General features: G+C 40.2%; 1 protein-coding gene across 9 annotated transcripts in view; it reads right to left on the bottom strand.

The window, feature by feature from the left end:
- ARHGAP24 (Rho GTPase activating protein 24) overlaps window positions 1-14,040 on the bottom strand; it is an 867,261-nt gene that overhangs the window by 228,315 nt on the left and 624,906 nt on the right. For 2 of the 9 annotated variants that reach the window (XM_070047907.2, XM_070047912.2), the window contains exon 1: window positions 2,031-2,263. The exons of 5 other annotated variants lie outside the window; for them this stretch is intronic. The gene's annotated coding sequence lies outside the window, so the exon portion shown is untranslated. Of the gene's footprint in view, window positions 1-2,001; window positions 2,280-14,040 lie in introns of those variants that run through there. 2 more of the 9 variants (XM_051819600.3, XM_070047909.2) reach the window with 2 other exon arrangements.

Raw genomic sequence — 14,040 nt, 5'->3', positions numbered from 1 at the left:
AAAAAACCACATATTGGCATATACTGTGCTGTTAAACCAAATGTACAGGGTTTATAAAATTGCTTCATAGGATTTCTCAGCTTAAAAGAAGTTTCAAGGAAGTGACAATATGGTTCAAGAAATTAAAACATTTTTTGTTGGGAAAATTAGGCCTATCTTATTCATTTTTTCCTTAAAGCATCAGCTCTACACAGAAAAACTGCACAAACCAGAAGACCAGTAGTTTCTTCCTTTTCTCTCTTTCCTACACAGTATTATTGAGCTATTTCCCATTTCCCAGCTGAGCATGTGAACAGCATGTGTGTGTGAATGGGATTAAAATAAAAGAGTCAGTGCCTGATGAATGTTAGCTCTGCCTCTGGGGATTTGGTTAGTCACTGATTCCTTGACACTTACCTCCAGTAACTTTATCAAGAGGAAAACAAACAGCACTTTCTGTGTCAGATGCAGTAACACGTTACTTATTCCAGAACCACTTCCATGGCAACCTCTACTGCAGAACACAACTGAGAACTTGGACTCAAGCCCAAGAACCCTGAGCACCCAGAATACACGTCACTGTGTCTCTGCTCTTTGGCACATGCACTTTTCTCATAAGAGAATCTCTTGGGCTGTCAGAAAAACTTACTGTCTCCTATTCCATCCATAATTCTTTATAAACTTTCTGTTTTTATTTCTTTTGCTCAAACAAGATATGATTACAAAGAGATGGCTGTGTTTGAAGGGGATTGTTACAGCTACGCAAAACTGCCTAGGACAATAAGAATAATTCTTCCATAGAGAGGGCAGACCCGGGAGAAAAGAATGTGCCACAATAAAAAGAGTACATGAATTTAAAAAGTACAGTGGTTTTGTGACCTTGTGACATAAGAAGTAACAGCGTTGCCCATCTAAGCATTGACCCTCCACCAAAGGTTTCACCGCAGTGTGGAATAATTCTATGTGTATCCACGATGAGGCACTACTATCCAGAAAACACCAGACTGCATTTATTCCCCTCCAGAGAGCGATCAAGACATATAGAAGATCTCAGAAAGAGGATGATCCAAAAAAAAAGGGGGGGGGGCTCATTTTTTCCAAAAATATTTAAAGTTTTCAGTGGTAAACTTGCAAATACCGCTTTTGGGAAACTCCTCAGTTGTAGAATTCCCTCGTTGTTTCTGCTGACTGCTCACTGACCAGTGGCAAATTCGTTATCAGTGAGCTGGGCCACTAGGGAGGGTGGCACTTGGAATGAACGGAGCCACAGGGTCCATCCTGCCCACCCACCTCACAGCCACTCTGGGCCACTTCCTTTATCTTACCACAAATGCCACTCCGAGAAGGTGTGCTCCTTTAGCCGGAGAAGCTTAAACTAAAACTTCAACCGAGGAAAAGACAAGCAGGCTTACCAGAATTTAATAAAAATAAATAAGAGAATAGAGAAGGAAGGGTTAAAATTAACCATTAAACACAGAAGTCAACTGGAAGCAAGCCTTGATCCCAAACAGTATACTTTCCAGGTCAGCTCTACCAAGCTGTGTGGAGTGAGTCTCACTGACAGCACTCTACCCCGCTCCTCCTGGCTGATTCGCTCCATTTTTGTTCTGTGCTTCAAGTTGAAGATGATTAACCAGCCCTCCCCCACAGTCAGGAACACCCTGTACATTCTGTAGTGTGAAGGCAGATCCACTCCTCTTCATCCAACACAAACAATAAAACATGAGAACTGCACAGGATAACATGCAACAAAGGAACAAAGCTCTACAACCCTTTCAAATAAATCAACAAAAACATCACCCATTTGGTACCTGAAAACAAAAACAAAAAAAGTCCTATCAGGTTCAAATATCAGCAGTCATAAAACAAGACAGCTAGAAGAGGAGAAAAAAAAAAGTTTTAAAGGAAAGTGGTTTCCTTCAGAACAGACGTGAGATGGGAGAAACAGGAGGTAAAGTGACCGCAGAATTCTGTCCGGAAACACATGAACCCTGAAGATTTCAATGAGGGAAAAAACAGTACCTTATAAGTAACTGGTCTGGTCTACTCACAGCTGTTCCCAGTGTCGACTCTTGTTTAACTGTCTACTGCCTTCAGTTTAAAGTTAATTCTGTTGGCAAAAAAGTACAGAGCGTGTCTGGAAAGTGCTGTTTGGATGTAAACCATTCCTCTCAGAGCGGTGGTAGCTCTATTTAAGCTTGCTTGTAGATGAGGATATAAACCCTTCCTGAAGCTGATTTTCTTCCTCCTCCTTCCCCTCAGACTTAGTGTCCTCCTATCCCATATATTGAAGAAAGAGATGGGGGGTGGGGGCATGACAAAAATACCTTAAATAATGTAGTATTTGAGCATTTAGAAACAAACATAGGGAAATAAGACCCATAGACAGTCCATCAGAAACCGGAATATAATTTAACCCAGTGCACTCATTTAAAGGGAATGAAACTGAAGCCCAGAGACAATTGGACTTGTATGAGCCACTCCCCAGCTTGCTAGTGCCACCGCTTCTGGAGGCCAGGAGTCACGGCTCCCTACCTTACTCTGTACGACTGTACCAAGTTTACCCTTTTCCTCTGGGTCCTGGTATCAGACTCAGGAGAGCTGGCAGGGAGCAGTAACACAATTAAGATGTGAGAACCATCTGTCCCAGAGAAAGCCTTTTCCTCAGCTTTAAAATCCTCAGAATTCAAAGTTTCCCTCTGACACCCAATTTCTTTTCGTACTTAGGAAATAATCTATCCTTTGTTGATTTTCGAAATATTTCTATAATACAGGGGATGTTAAAATCCATTATTTCCTACACAGAGGACAACTTCAGGAAGATGGTGTTGCGACAGATGTTACAGGAAGTCTTTGATATTTCTACCCAGTTATCAGTGATACCGTTGGATGACTCTTGAACCAGAACATGTTTATTATGACAGCAAATCCCATGTTCAATTTCTCAAGATTTTTTAACTATATTTATTAATGATTTAATTACATATTTCATTACAGAAAATGGAGAAGCAACATCACATTTTTTATTTAGGATCTTCCATGTAGTACTTCCTATTCATGTATTAAGAAATTACTTCTCCTTTAATAAATGAGTAATGTCCTTATTATAATATTTTTTTTTATTTTCTGAAATGTGTTCATTCATTACTTTTCAAATTTATGTAACAAGTATTTAATGAACAACTAAAAGCCTATTTTATAGTTCCCATGTGGAATAGACTGACAAACAATAGCTTCATTACAAAAGTGTGTAACTTTCAAATAAACTCAAAGGATGTTTAATGTAAACAGGATTTGAATGGGAGGTAAGGTCGGTTTTCTGTAACTATTTTTATATACATTTTTTTAAAATTGTATTTATTTGAAAGACAGAGTTACAGAGAGAGGTAGAGACAGAGAGAGAGGTCTTCCATCTGCTGTTTTACTCCCCAGTTGGCCGCAATGGCTGGAGCTGTGCTGATCCAAAGCCAGGAGCCAGGAGCTTCTTACGGATCTCCCATGCCGGTGCAGGGGCCCAAGGTTTATATACATATTCAAACTTCAAACAAGTGCCTTAAATTCATTTACACAATAAATTATTTAAATTTATTGAGTTGCCCCAATCGCAACAATATTTTGCTTAGGTCAGACAAGACAAAATATAAAGTGGTAGCCGGCGCCGTGGCTCAATAGGCTAATCCTCCACCTTGCGGCGCCGGCACACCGGGTTCTAGTCCCGGTTGGGGCGCCGGATTCTGTCCCGGTTGCCCCTCTTCCAGGCCAGCTCTCTGCTATGGCCAGGGAGTGCAGTGGAGGATGGCCCAGGTGCTTGGGCCCTGCACCCCATGGGAGACCAGGAAAAGCACCTGGATCCTGGCTCCTGCCATCGGATCAGCGCGGTGCGCCGGCTGCAGCGGCGGCCATTGGAGGGTGATCCAACGGCAAAGGAAGACCTTTCTCTCTCTGTCTCTCTCTCTCACTGTCCACTCTGCCTGTCAAAAAAAAAAATATATATAAAGTGGTCCAGATTGAAATCACTCTGATCATGATTAATTTTTCTATTGTATATGACTCCTTAGTTATTAAAAAGCAAAATCTTTACACCCTGCAATGCAAAGGCATAATAAGCAAATGCCAGGCATTTCACTCACTAACTCTGTTTTTCTTTCTTTTTCTTTCTTTCTTTCTTTTTTTTTTTTTTTTTTTTTTTTTTTTTGACAGGCAGAGTGGACAGTGAGAGAGAGAGAGACAGAGAGAAAGGTCTTCCTTTGCCGTTGGTTCACCCTCCTATGGCTGCCGCGGCGGGCGCGCTGCAGCCAGCGCACTGCGCTGATCCAAAGGCAGGAGCCAGGTACTTATCCTGGTCTCCCATGGGGTGCAGGGCCCAAGCACCTGGGCCATCCTCCACTGCACTCCCTGGCCACAGCAGAGAGCTGGCCTGGAAGAGGAGCAACCGGGACAGAATCTGGCACCCAGACCGGGACTAGAACCCGGTGTGCCGGCGCCACAGGCGGAGGATTAGCCTAGTGAGCCACGGCGCCGGCCTAATTACCTCTGTTTTTAATGAATTTATTTTTAAAATTGATGTGAAGAGAACAGATTTCATGTAGCTCATAGATACAATTCTATGAATACAATGATACTTTCCTTCTTCCACCCCCTATTCTCCCTTCCTTTCTTTCTCTTTTTAATTTTTATGATAACATTTTTAATCTACTTTACAGTTGCAGGCTTAATGTTCCAGTGAATAAAGAGTTCAACAACTGAGGAGCAGAAAGACCACTGATCAGCGGGACATCGTTCGTGTCCTAGTAAGGGCAGTTTTAAGGTCTCTACTCTTGCTCTGGTCTTTGGCAGAAAATAATGCATTTATGTTCAAATGATTACAGAAGTCTAATATTTAAAATGGCAATTAGATGTTTGGGAACATGCTTTCTAAAATAAATAAATAAATAAACAAAATGTGCAATTTATGGGTATGATATCATTTGTTCAATCCTGAAAATAAGTATTCAAAACAACAATGCTGAGAAAGAAATCTGAAAATTGTACTTCATGCTTTTTGACCCAATGTCAGGATTCTATCTTTTATTCTCAATTAATTATATCTAATTGAGCTCTATGCAAAGGTAAGCTCCCAAAATGTTAACAGGCACATTTACACAAAGGAGCTGCAAAACATGATTACAGCCCTTGCCTATATGACCACTGAACTAGAGTCATTTTATTATTTAGTGGAACATTAAGTCCTTGACTGTAACATTAATTAAAAATATGTTATTTCAAAAACTAAAAAAGAAAGAAGAAAAGAAACTGAGAGAGAGAGAAAGAGAGAGAGAAAGGGAGGATGGTCAGAAGAAGGGAAGGGAAGGGAAGGGAAGGGAAGGGAAGGGAAGGGAAGGGAAGGGAAGGGGAGAGGAGGGGAGGGGAGGGGAGAGTAGGGGAGGGGAGGGGAGGGGGGGAGGAATATAATATCATTATATTCTTAGAGTTGTATCTATGAACTACACTGAATCTGTTCTCACTATATTAAAATTACCTTAACATGAAAAAATAAAGTATCAGAACAAAAAAGTGGAAGAAAAGGAGAAATTAAAATATAAACATTATTTTTACATATATGAAATGCATGAAGTTTGTATACCTTAAATAAAAATTTAAAAAATATGTAATTTATTTCTTAACATAAACTCCCACCAGTTTCAAGACACTTTTGTGCAATGATATCAGCCACTTAGTTCATCTCTAAGGAACTGAGTGAGGGTCCTTGAAATTTCATTAAATCAATATAGATTTTTTTACATTATTAACTGATGAAAAATAGGTATCTTTAATCAGAAATTTTTATTATAAAATTATTGATTTTTTTAAAGGCAAAAGTGACAGAGAGAGAGAGAAAGAACAGAGAGATAAATCTTTCATCCACTGCTTCACTCCCCAAATGCCTGCAACAGCTGGAGCTGGGCCAGGCCGAAGCTAGGAATGAGGAACTCCATCTGGGTCTCCCACGGGTGGCAGGAACCCACGTCCTTGGACCATCATACGCTGCCTCCAAGGATGCACATTAATAGAAAGCTGGATCAGAGGTGGAGGGGGAAGTTTAAGTTTACCCCATTTACTCTGATACAGGATGCAGGCGCCCAAAGTGGCAGCTTCATCTGCTGCACCAAAACCCACTCCTAAAAGTTGTTTTTTATTTTATTTTTTTTTAGGATTAAGAAACAGAAAGAATAGTCAGAGGTAGCTAAATTGGGACTATAAGATTAATGGCTAATGATTTCCTATTGCCCGCTGAAATCTCAAAAAAATTGTCCTTGTTTGATGAGATGGATGAGTAGGACCCTTGTTACAGTGAAAGAGAACTCTCGAGAGAAACTCTCCAGGAAATTATTTTGCTAAGGCTTTGGCTAACTTTACACTCTCGTAAGTTCCTCCTGAAGGTCAGCAAGAAAGATGCCTTAAGCATCCTAAAAACTATGGACATGACCTGTGCTTTTGTCCACTGTGGCTTTGACTGGCCCATCTCCACCTCTTGGTAGCCATTGGTTTGATTGTACTTTGTCTTCAGGTTCGTATTGGTAAAGCCATATTTCATCTCCTGTTCCAAATCTTCCAAGAAATGCTTCAGGATCACGTACATTGTTGTGTTGAATGCTCGGCTCCTCTCAGTAGCTGATCTGTGTGCAACAGTTTTGGCATCCATTGAGTGGGAAGCTTGCTCCACTTTAACTTCTCAGAATTATGTAAGTGGAATAAGTTGAGATGTCCATGGTGTTAGCTATTATTTCCAGTGTTAATTATTGGGTCTCTTTAATTAGGGCATGAATAAGATTACTTTTTTCCTTGCAAATTGATGTGGATACTTTGTCACCACAGACTTAAACTTCAACATGATCTTGAACAGACAATAGATTACAGGTACTGCAGTGTATCCTGCAGATTTCTTTGGGGACATTTTCCACATAGCCTTTTCAGAAAACATCAATGGTTTCACAATTCACTAACCCAAGCTTCATAATAAATCGAATGCTTGCTCTTGCTTCTATTTTAGCAGCATTCATTTTGCTCTGAAAGGTGCTGTTTTCAAAAATGACATATCTTCCCTCTCAGTGCTTCCAACAAGATCCTGTTCAGATGTGTAATAACAAATTAGTGCAAGTTTACTTTGATGCAGATTTTTTGAAATCTATGTATAGTATTTCATAATATGTATTTTACATGAATTCTTTGAAGACCACTCAATAGATAATACTAGTAGGTTGAAGATGAGATGAGAATTTGGTGCATTGATACATATTTCTTTGAGTTTACTGAAATTTTTCCATTTTGTCCTTCTACTTAAGATTTACTTTTGATGTTGACTGCTTTTTTAAAATTATTGTTTTATTTGAAAGTCAGCATTGCACAGGGAGAGACAGATAGATCATACATCCACTGGTTCACTTCCTAGATAGCCATAGAGCCAGGGCTGGATCAAGCCAAAGCCAAGTGCCAGGGGATTTTTTCAGGTCTCCCACTTGGGGGACAGTGTCCCAAACACGTGGGCCACCTTCCATTACTTTTCCCAGACATTAGCAGAGACCTGGATCAGAAGTGGAACAAAAAGAACATGAACCAGTGCCCATATGAGACGCCAGCATCACAGGCAGTGGCTTTACCCATTACACCACAATGCTGGCCCCTATGTTGACTGTTTTACATTTTGTCTGTTAGAAGAAGCAGGAAGGAAATATGACTAAAATCTTGACAAGCAAGTTAACTTGTGAGTAGACAAGGAAATTCAGATGGATGAGTCAAGGCAACTAAGTGTAGTTGAGGGAATTGAGGGAACTCAGGAAGGAAGGAGGGTGTGAAGAGAAGTCCGTACAAGTGGATTGTTTGAGGCACGAGTGGGCTGACACACAGACAATAGATTATAGGTATTGAATTTAAGAATCAAAGTCTCTCAAAATAGATTTAGCAAGGAGGAACCTAGCAATTTTGGTGACAAGTGCAAGCAACAGGAAATTGGCCCTCAAAGCTACTTTGTAATTCATGGCATAGTTCATCCCAACTATGGCAGGGAAGCATGTGCTGTCAATATGTGAATTCAACACAACCTAAAATAGCCCAGTGTTTCTCAACCATTAAAAAAGCAATTGTCTCCCTATATTTAGGTCCCCTGGTCATCCTCCAAGTTGGCCTCCTGTGGCAATGCTATGGATTTCAGAATGCTGGTGTAGTTTAGAGAGGAATAGTTATTGTGTTTTGAAGTCTGGACGCATGGTGCTGAATTTCACTGATGGGCAGAGGACTTACAGCAAAGTTGAACTCCAGGGCAGGATATATTAGCACAGCAAGGCAACTGGAATTCTCTAACTCCTGATCCCTCCTCTCAGCTTTCAAGTTTACAGTAATACTAGAAGACGGTTTGTACCAAGGAATCTCTAAGAGCTCACTGGTGACAGCAAAGAAGGGTGGTGATTGCATGAGTAGCTACGAAAGCACAATAGTCTGTGCCTGCGAGATTTCATGCATGGAACTGAGGCATATAAAATATCAACCATTCTGCTCTCAAACTAATCTAAGCACATGTGTACTTAGGGCCACTACCTCTCCTCACAGTGGCCAGAGTGATCACTTGCCTTATTACACCCCCGATAATTTTCTCACTGTTTCCATCATTTCTGTGCCTCACGTTGTCCAGTGGTTTCCCACATCCTTCTCCTTCATTCCCTCGGGTGATGTCACTTTGTTCTCTGGCTTCATTCTTAAATGGAGTCACATTCTCTCCAGTAGAAATACAAATGCCTAACCACGGCCTCCTAGGTACTATGTGATTTAGCTGCTCCTGTTTATCTTTCCTGTTGAACTTCCTAACATACTGTCCCAGCATCTAGAATGTGTCTCCCTCATGTCTGCAAAGAACTATCTCTTCCTCATTCAAGACTCATCTCAAATGCTACCTCCTCTATCTAACCATCCTCCACACTATTTTTTCTTAATAGTATGTACCACTATCCAAAATTAGTTTCTTACTATCTGCCCCTAGAATGAGTTTAATAAGATCAGAAGCATAGCAGAAAGTATACTTAAGATCAGAAGTGTAATATTTAGGACTTTTTCAACCATATTATTCCAAGTGTTCAGAGCAGAATCTAGTATAACACAAGCATTTGATAAGTATTTCCTTAAGGAACCATTAATGTTATATTTCCTACTGGACTAGTGATCACCAGTCAATAAACATATAACTCCATAAGCAGAAGAAAAGGCTAAGCTGCTTCTGTATTCAACACAGCACTACAAATCTACCTTCAACCTAGCAGCTGGAATCACAGGATCCCAGGGAAAAGTCCCCTCCTGAACTACAGGGAATTGTGTCTACCTAAGATGTTTCTAAGGTCTTGAATTTTATTGACACAAAGGCCACCAATATTCTTCACTTGCCAATGTGCCCTCCACGTTCCTATCTAGATATGTGATTCTACTTGCTAGAAGGTCTTCGGACATCTCCTTAGTTTCCTGAACACTACAGTCATTTGTTATTGAAACTACAGCCATCCTAGAGCTAATTCTATCCTTTCCAAGTGGTTTCAGAAAGCCACCTTCACCTGCCAACTCTTCAGAAGTGAAAGCTAAATCATGCACTCGCACTCTATGCTTTCTAAATGAAAGCAGGGGGCAGAGCTGAGGAGAGACCACGCAGTGTTGGAGAGGTGAGCACACAGAGAATTCAATCTCCCATCTCAGCTCTGCTCAGCACTGACCTGGAGCTCTCTGGTGAGTTGTAAATGAATTTCCTCTGTTGTCTCACATCCCATGGCTTCCTAATTACTGTTCTAGTGAGTCAGCCTCTGTGGGTCCCAGGGCCCCGACACACTGTGGAATAGCGTGATCCGCTCAAAACACTTTGGGTCCAGCCACATCGGAAGGGTGATTGTGAGATGGCAAGACAGAGAGAGGGCAATTCTTTGTCAGAAGAAAAATGACCATCACAGCCCTCTTCCCAGAACAGCCAGGGGAAGGAAGTTTCTTACCCAGCAGTGGGACCACTCAGAGGCAAACAACTTCTACTACAGTCCAAACAAAGGCGTGCTCTTTTCCTGAAATATTAACCATGAGAGTACTTCAGAAAGTTTGTGGAAAATGGAATTAAAAGACGTTCATTTTGGTGCAAAAGATGTTTGGGATCCATGCACAGGTTTTTTTTTTTCCATAATATGCATTTTCATGAACTTTTTAAAGGCCTTGCTATTTGTGGATGTCAAGAATTTTTTTGACCAAAGTAAGTTTATCTTTTAATTTCATTTTCTAACAACTTTTTGAAATTCCCATATATATTAATCTAAGTATATAAATGACATTTAATTGGTCCATGAATCAAAGCTATAAATATTTGTTGATTTCTCTTATGGACAAAGGCCTTGTGCAAGGTTTTGAAATTTGTGTAATTATTCCTTCTGGCCTCATGGATGACTATTTGAATATAGACTCCAGGAAGTCTATATTCTCCTTCCTTCTCTGAACTTACAGAAGCCTGTACTAACTGTGCCCACATAAAATGTTAAATGCTTGGTGCAGAGGCAATGACAAAGTCCTTCCTCAGAAATATAACCTTTCAGAGGTGCGAAAGGTGTCTTGACTACCTGGGGGAGAGTGGATCTCTGAGTTACAGGACAGCATCAAAGTGCATGGAAGCAGGACTGGAAGGAATCAAAGAAGGCATCCTTGATAAAATGAAACCATCACACATTGTGAAATCAGGAGAAAAAGGAAAGCATTAACATCCCAGCAGGAAGTAGGACACACTTGGGTTCTTATAAGTAGTTCCATTGAGCTGAAATGTAGGCTGAAAGATAATCATGAATAGATAAAACATGAGAAGGAAAGATAGGGAAAAACACACTCATGGGTTATCTTTTTATTCTGAAGGCAATGTATAGCCACTGAAGGATTTTAAACAGGGATTTTCTTTTCTTTCTTTTTCTTCTTTTTTTTTAGAATGCAGTATGGGGGAAGAATTTGAGAACAGGTGGTCCAACTAAAGCCTTTTTTTCCCTATAAACAAGTAAGATATTGTAATAGTCTGAAATGAATTAGGAAGGAGAGAGATCTAAAATTTGCAAACTTACTTCCAAAAACTCTATAAATTTATTACAGAAAAATGGATCCAGTATGAGAACTGAGTGAAACTAGAGTTTAATAAATCCACATTATAGAAAAGGCATTTTTCATAACCTCTGTTTGCAGATAAGGAAACTGAGGCACACAAATTGAAGGAGTGACAAAATTTGAACTCCTGTTCTCCTGGCTACAAAGCCCATATTCTTTACACTACATTGCCTTTCTGATTGAGGGAAATCTAAATTTTGGACACTAAGTGAAAAGACTTGAAGGCATTGTTTGTAATACAATTTGGCAAAATCTTAAGAGAGTCTGTGGTCAGAACTGTTTATGTCTCCTTGGCAACAGTAAGTTCAGATTTGAGATTCAACACACAAGCAATTGTATTTGCATAGTTTCTATGGAACTACATGTTTAACTACCCTGAAAAGCACAAATCCTTCGCCAGATTCTTCTGGGTAATCTAATTATTTTAAGCCTGGAAGACTTATTCACACACTCTGTTAGGACAGCCAGTGGGAACCAGAATGAAAGTGGACTTGGCAGGTACCCTAGTTCAATCAAGTCAAATATTAAGTTTTGAGTTACATGGAGTTTGAAGGGTAACTCAGTTTCAATGAAACCCAAGAAGGGAAGAGGTAAAACTCTAAGACACTGAAAACAGAAAGAGGCAGACACAGTTTGAATGGGAGAATCTGTTGGTATTTGCTTAAAGTTGGAATAGGATAATTTCTTCTCTATTTTTCTTCATTATTTTTAATTACAATGGAACTGAAGATAGAAGCCAGGACTGTTGCAGGCAGATTTGCACATGCATCACCCTCTCCAAGAAGTAGGCATTAATACTGACTTCCAGACAATGATAATATCAAGAATGAAACCTTAGGATTTGGAGTAAGTAGCTCCTAAAGTGAGATAAAACAACAACCAAGAATTATTTTTTTAAACCGTTTGAAAGGAAGAGAGAGAAAGAGAGGGAGAGAGAGACTTCAATTTACAGGTTTACTTACTCCCCAAATTCCCACAACAGCCAGGGCCAAATCCATGAACCAGGAATTCCATCTGGGTCTCTCACGTGGGTGGCAGGGGCCCAAGCTCTTATGCCATCATCTGTTCCTCCCATGGTCACATAAGCTGGAAGCTGTATTGGAAGCTGGAACTCAAACCAACCACTCCCATACGGGATGTGGGCACCCCAAGCAGTGGCTTGATGCCCTGTGCCATAGTACCAGGCCCTCCAAATCACGAATTCTTAAAATAATTTGGGCAAGGAGGTAAATACTCAATATCAAAAACTAAAGCAACAGAACTATCTGTGATACTAATTCACATACTTCAGTCCTATAATTTATTTTATTAATAATGATACAGAATAATGAAAAGTAATGATTCTTCTTCATTATTAGAGTCACAGATTACAGGTTGTGCTGGTTAATTTATGTGTCAACTAGACTGGGCTAACGGATGCTCAGATAACTAATAGAATAGTATGGAGTTACTTCTAAAGGTCTGTGGAATATGAAATTGAAAGGTACATTTATTTCAGTAAAAAGATCAAAATCCATGCATAGTTTTCATGATATGCATTTTTATAAATTTTTTGAAGAGCCTCCTGTGTAAAGATTTCAACATTTTTATATGTACGAAAATAAACTTGTCTTTAATTCCACTTTCCACAAACATTTTGAGGTACCCTCAGATTTCTGGTTATGTCTGTGACAATGTTTCCATAAAAGATTAGCATCTGAAGGAATGGACTGATTAAGAAGACAGCCTTCCCCAGTGCAGTGGGCATCAACCAATCCAGTGAGGACATGCATAGAACAAAATATGGAGGAAGGACAAACGTACTCTGCCTGCTTGAACTAAGACATCTACCTCCTCCTGCTCTCACACACTAGAAATCCTGGTTCTTGGCCCTCAGACTCAGACTGGACGTAGACCATTAGCTCTTGGCTTTGGAATGTGGGTCAGAACACCATTGGTTTTTCTAGGTCTCTAGCTTGCAGACAGCAGAGTCTGGGATTTGTTAGCCTCTATGATGATGTGAGCTCATTCCTCATAGTCAATTTCATTCTACACCTCTCTCTATATATCCTATTGGTCCTGTTTCCCAGGAGGATTCTGACTGACACACAGATACACACTTTCTAGTTTCCCAAAGAAATAATGTGTTAGTATAGACATTTTGGCCATAAAACATAAAGACCATGGTTATAGGTGTGTGCCCTCAAGTTATTTTGAGTGTTTAAAAATAAGCAGAGGGGGTGGTGCTGTGGTGTGGTGGGCTCCTGGCTGCTCCTCTTCCAACTCAACTCTCTGCTTATGGCCTAGAAAAGCAGTAGAAGATTGTCCAAGTGCTTGGGCCTCTGCAGCCATGTTGGGGACCCAGAAGAAGCTCCTAGCTTCTGGCTTCAAATCAGCCTAGCTCCTACCATTGTAGCCATTTTCAGAGTGAACCAGAGGGCAGACCTTTCTCTCTGTCTCTCCCGCTCTCTCTCTCCCCTCCACCTCTCTGTAATTCTACCTCTCAAATAAAGAAAAATCTTTAAAAAAATAAGCACAGGCCTTATTTTTTCAGTGTATTAACTACGACGGAGTCAATATTAATAGACACCAAACTCATTCAAATCTTAACCCATTCTCCTGCCCATTCCTGAATTCTTGTTTGAGGTGAGGACACTTCCTTGCATGGCAAGCTTCCTTTACAAGGTGAGACAAAGAACACAGCATGGGAAGCAAACATTCCCAGGTACAGACAGGCGATATCAGCCAAAATTAATTATGTCCTCAACCTTGATTCTGTCAGCAACTGGCTGTGTGACCTTGAACAAAACATTTCACTTCACTGGGGCTTAGTTTTCTCCTGTATAAAGAAGGGGGTTTAGTAAGATTACCCTGAAGGTTCTTTCAGATGTGAAATTCAACTATTTGCTGAGATAATTATCTCCCATATGTTTTAAATTTCCTTAAAGT

Source organism: Oryctolagus cuniculus, chromosome 8 (genome assembly GCF_051225735.1).
Source record: "Oryctolagus cuniculus isolate XC-2025 breed Fujian yellow rabbit chromosome 8, ASM5122573v1, whole genome shotgun sequence".
Lineage (NCBI taxonomy): Eukaryota > Metazoa > Chordata > Mammalia > Lagomorpha > Leporidae > Oryctolagus > Oryctolagus cuniculus.
The sequence above is the reverse complement of the archived record's forward strand: the minus strand, read 5'-3'. Positions and strand labels throughout refer to the sequence as shown.